This window comes from Gavialis gangeticus, unplaced genomic scaffold (assembly GCF_001723915.1).
Source record: "Gavialis gangeticus isolate Ggan-Ray unplaced genomic scaffold, GavGan_comp1, whole genome shotgun sequence".
NCBI lineage: Eukaryota > Metazoa > Chordata > Crocodylia > Gavialidae > Gavialis > Gavialis gangeticus.
In genome coordinates, this window is record NW_017729032.1 from 219,960,800 (window position 1) to 219,966,149 (window position 5,350).

The 5,350-nt window shown below is 41.5% G+C and overlaps 1 protein-coding gene across 3 annotated transcripts in view; it reads right to left on the minus strand.

Moving 5' to 3' along the window:
- Positions 1-5,350, minus strand: part of BACH1 (BTB domain and CNC homolog 1) — a 71,875-nt gene that overhangs the window by 59,019 nt on the left and 7,506 nt on the right. For 2 of the 3 annotated variants that reach the window (XM_019524748.1, XM_019524746.1), the window contains exon 2: positions 2,026-2,149. The exons of the other annotated variant lie outside the window; for it this stretch is intronic. The gene's annotated coding sequence lies outside the window, so the exon portion shown is untranslated. The remainder of the gene's footprint in view (positions 1-2,025; positions 2,150-5,350) is intronic. 3 annotated transcript variants of the gene reach the window in all.

The window sequence follows — 5,350 nt, forward strand, 5'->3', positions numbered from 1 at the left end:
CGACACTGAGATACATGTGATCTCAGCCCACAAGTGGCTGCTTAGAAAATATAGGAACAGTGTGTCAGAACTCCAAAAAGAAAGAAACATACTAGCAGTAGGATAACCACATAAGAATATGTACTTAAGACACTTATGGAGAGGTAGGTAGATGGATAAAACAGACACCTGCAGAGAATAAAGAAATAAGTAGTAGTATAGGACATGGTTTTCAATGCTTTTGAATACAGATGAAATCAGAGCAGGGGTGCAATTATCAGAGCAATTATTTGGGCCTGGGGGCCACATAGAAAGTTGCAGGATGGAACGCAGTGAGTGGGGAGTGGCAAAATAGGAAGTGGTGTTTGGGAATCAGATGGGCAGGATCACAGGACAGTGACAGTGCAGGGCCAGGGCCCTGGGCAGAGCTGTCATTTGCAGCCTGCACCCCCACCCCCCAGATGAGCACAGGTTCTGTAGGCAGAGGCATGCAGGGAGCAGATTACAGCTCTGCCCCAGCCCTGGCCCCATGCTGTCACCACCATAACATCACTGAATTAAAGGGTATTTAGGAAAACCAAGCTACAAAGAGCTTCAGCAACACAGACACCTTGAACAGATTTACATCTTAAGGTAGGACAGACGATTAGGTTTTTGCAAATGCATTTGAAAGTGGTTGAACACCTGCTTTCCAAATCTCCATTCTATGCAAGACTTAGCTCTTCCAAAATGAGAGCTGTTAACCAACCACATTACTACTATGAAAAAAATCACGATCACCAAGACGCGTGGATCTTCAGTCACAGGTAAATCTTTTTAACTGGCATTTAAAAATAAATACGACTGACTTTCTGAAGACTTTTGGCTGTTCTAGATAGTCATAAGGACTGTTCATTCTTGACTTAATAAGAAAGCATAAAAGTCCTTCATCACTTTCATAAGGAGTTTACACGTGAATTGTATCGCTTCATCCTTAAAAAGGGCACAAGGTAAATCAAAGAACATTTTGAAATAGCACGCTCAAAAACATCACAACTTTGTCAAAAGGATCTTCCCTGCACAAAAATCTTGAGCTCACTAGTATAAGGCATCTTAAATATTTATCTGGAGCATTGTGTCTAGTTTTGGGCTCTCCACTACAGAAAGGGTGTGGACAAGCTGTAGAGAGTCCTGTGGAGGGCAACAAAAATAGCTAAGGGGCTGGGGCACGACTTCTGCAGAGAGGCTGAGGAAACTGGGCTTATTTACTCTGCAGAAGGGAAGACTGAGGGGGGATTTAATAGCAGCCTTCAACTACCTGAAGGGTGGTTCCAAAGAGGATGGAGCTAGACTGTTCTCAGTGGTGGCAGATGACAGAACAAGGAGCAACGGCCTCAAACTATAGCAAGGGAAGTTTAAGTTGGGTATTAGAAGAAACTGTCCATCTCACTAAGAGGGTGGTGAAGCACTGGAACAGGTTACCCAGAGAGGTGATGGAGTCTCTCCATCCTTGGAGGTTTTTAAGGCCCAGCTAGACAAAGCCTTGCCTGGAATGATCTAGTTGGGGATGGTCCTGCTTTGAGCAGGGGGTGGACTAGATGATCTCCTGAGGTCCCTTCCAACCCTAATTTTCTATGATTCTATGAAAACAAGCTTTCAGCAGCAGTGTGTTACCACCCTGTGGTGGAGGATGCAAATATTGGTGGCAGTGAAGCCAAAAACCGGAACCTGACAAGAGCATGCACAGAAACTAACTTATTTTCACATATCTGATAGGACAGGGTAAACACTAAATGAAGTTTTTTGTCCTAAAGCAAGACCCAGACAAGCAGGAAGGTTTGCACATCATATTTTAAAGAGTGTTTTTGCTTTTTTCAAAGCAGCAAAACCCATCTACCCAAGTCTCCCTGCCACAGTTCCAAGGAAACTGAAACAACCTAATTTTAATCAATCACCAATTTCATGACTCAGTTTTCTTATGAGCTAGATGATAGGTAGAAATATACTGGCCTAGAATAGAAAACAGTGGCCTGCTATACTGATATAATAAGACTTGTTATATTTTACCTGGCTCTCAAATATTCCACAACTGCATAATCTGTCATGAATTCCACCACTTCATTAAGTGTTGTGTTCCAGAACCCCAGCTCATCCAGGTTCTAGACCGCAATGACTGCAAAGATGCTTCTCTCTGAAAACACGAATAGGGAATCAAAATATATGCAATGACAACTCTGCAGACAACCTGAAACAGGCAAGAGATGCAAATGGCACATATGTAAGTGTGAAACCTGAAAAGCAACAACTTAAATGTCAATATTGCTTACTATTACATTACCATTTCTAATACATACAACTACTGTCCTCATCTCCAACCTTGCCCAACTGCTTGCATTTTTGAGCTTCTTCAAAAAAAAAAAACAAAAACCAAAAACAAAAACAAAAAAACAAAACAAAACAAAAAAACCCCCAGACGATATGCTCCCATACAAAAAGCTCTGATTAGCAGAAAGGCTGTGGAGAGGTTTAAATTAGACTACCAAGAGAAACAGAAACTCTTTACCAACTATAATTCAATTTGGTGAGATGAATATTAAAAACCAGCCCCCCTCCCCCCAGTCCAGCAAAGCAGCACAAAACTTCAAAAACACTGCACCAGTGTTTCAAAACACTGGAATCTTATCAGAAAATGTAGGAACAGGTTACTATAAGGATTGGGAAGTTTACGTTTATACAGCTTATGAATGCTGTTTGCTAGTATGTTGTTTATGCTCTCTCAGCTGTATTTTACTGCATTTTTGCATTATATCTTCTGTGCCAAGAATGGAGTACCAATTGGGTGTCTAACCCTGATTAAGGCAGCTGTTAAGGAACACCAACCACTGAATAACACGGCTCTGACACAGCAGTAGTATAATATACATTAGGCAAAAACAGTTTTCTCCAGTGTGCAGCAAAAAAGGGGGAGAATTAGAGGGCTGGACCATCAGAAGAAGGAACGAAGTGAAAGCACTGACTTAAGATACAGAGTCTAGGAGCCTGAAAGAGACAGGGACAGAGGCTAGGAGCTGGAGAGGGTTTTTTGACTGTCAAAGCAACTGAAGGTAGAGAGAGCTTCCTGGAGAGAATTCATTACTAGAAGAGACATTAATAAATAAATATCAGTCAAAGGAACAAGATCCAAGGGACCTGTACACTTGAGGATCCCCCAAAACACACACAGCTCTCCAAGCAGAGAGGACACAGAGGTTCTGCGCAGGTTCCAGCACAGATAGCTAAGCCAATGCTTTCTCCAGGACTAATGTGCATGTTTAATGAGTTACTTTGCACAGTTTCAAAGATTTTGGTGTCAACAGTTACCTTGTCCCCAAGAGGTTAAATGGCAAATCACATGACAACGTGGAATGCTAGAAAGAGTACATGAAAGGAGAATTGAGGCTATACTGTAGGGTCCTACTTCCCAGAAAGGGTACAAAGCAGAGCATCTATATCATGGAAGTAATCTTAGCAAGCTGAAAGAGTGCATCTACCCAGATTCACAAGAGCTTAGAAGCATACAGATCTAGTGTCTGGACCTAGCAGTACAACATATATTTGGTAATACCAACTCCAACAGACGGCATCTGTTTTCACTGATATGGGATTGGGTCTCATGTTCTTTTCTTTGTAGTGCCTGTGAAAACAGGGATCCTGTTCACAGCAGAAGCTTCTTGTTTAGCCAAGTGGTAAAAAAGTCTACTGCACAGTCTACATCAGTTATGAAGTTTTGCCACTAACCAGCACAGTCTACAAACTACCAAGCATTTCCTGCAAAACACTGCTCCCCCTCCCCTCCTCAACTTTCCTGTTCTTCATTGCTTGAGGAACATAGTAACAACTGGACCAATCTGGACATCAGTGCTTTGACATATTCACCATAATCCTCACCTCATAAATACCTGTGTATACAAAATGTTCATAAGGAGGAAAAAGCAAATATGGGTGCAAAATCCCTTCAACTGAGTCCATAATTCAACTATGACTGAAGCTAAGCTTTGCAGTAACTTTAAGACGTTCAGGCCTAATTTCAGTTATTGCTTTCTGCAAGTTGGCAAACAAAGCGGAAGTTTACCAGGTTGGCTAGATTGGAGCACATGGCTTGTAACCATTAATCGACTGTAACCTTACTGAAAAGGTATCCAGGAATTGCTGGGAACAGAACAATCTTTTATATCTTGTCAGATTTTTAAATTCTTAACAGTGCAAGGAAACAGGATAGCCTTAAGTAAGTTAACAGACTATGAATCAAGAAATCTGGGTGCTATTCCTGGCAGTGATACTCATTTGTTATGCAATCTTAAGCAAGTCAGATCACCTCCCTCGATTTCTTCATCTATAAAGTGTGACTAATAATACTTTAAAAAAAAGATTTGAAACATACGGATGAAAAGCACTGTAAAAATTAATGTTAAGACATTATGGCTACTCAGCAGCTAAGAAAAAAAGTTAGCAGTGACTTGTAAATTCTAGGTGCCCCTTCCCCCAACTCCCTCTCCTTTTATGGATACAAAGTTATACTACGGATGAATGCTTGCAGCAGTTAATAGCTGCTGATTCATTATGTTATGCTGACACGGCATGAATAAGCATTTTACTATTTTTTGTTCATCTTTAAAACAAAAACATTTTTCAAAGGACCCAGAATGACTGCTTTAAGAAAGTTGGTAAGCCTTTTGTTCATAATATTTTTCCCCCCAACAATGACATTATTTTACTTTCCCTCCACATAAATAGAACGAAAGAAACAACAGCACATGCCATTTAAAATATAAACCATATTCTTCAAGTCATTAGTATCAGCACCTAGCACTTTTCTAATAATGTTTATACTTTGTTAACTATTTATTGGGTCTCATCCCTATGGCAGGAGTCTACTTATGGGATTTGGAGCTTTGTCAAATGAAGAGTTAGTAGGATTTAGCATTAACCACCAAAAAACCCTCCACAAAATTGGTTGAAAAAGAAAAATTACAAGATTTTAAAAATAAATTGAGGTTTTTAAACCTTAATGACTCCTCTACAAAGGTATAATGGGATCTAATGCACAACCCACACAACTGTGCCTCCTGCCATGCCACACATGTGAGAACACTAATCAGAGCCCATCACACCTTACTGCTGGTGCAGTGGGGGCCTGATCCCAGGATCTCTCTACACCAGCAAGAAGCAAGCTCCCATGACTGGGAGCCCTCTTACCTGACAGGACTCTGAGCAAGGGGGTGCCCCATGCATCCGGGAAACTACAGCAGATGCGACCTCCTAGCTGCAGGGGTGTGGAACACTGCTGAGGCAGAGAAACTGCAGTCTCCCAGCTGTGCATCTTTGGGGGGGGGGGGGGGGGGGGGGGGCCCGG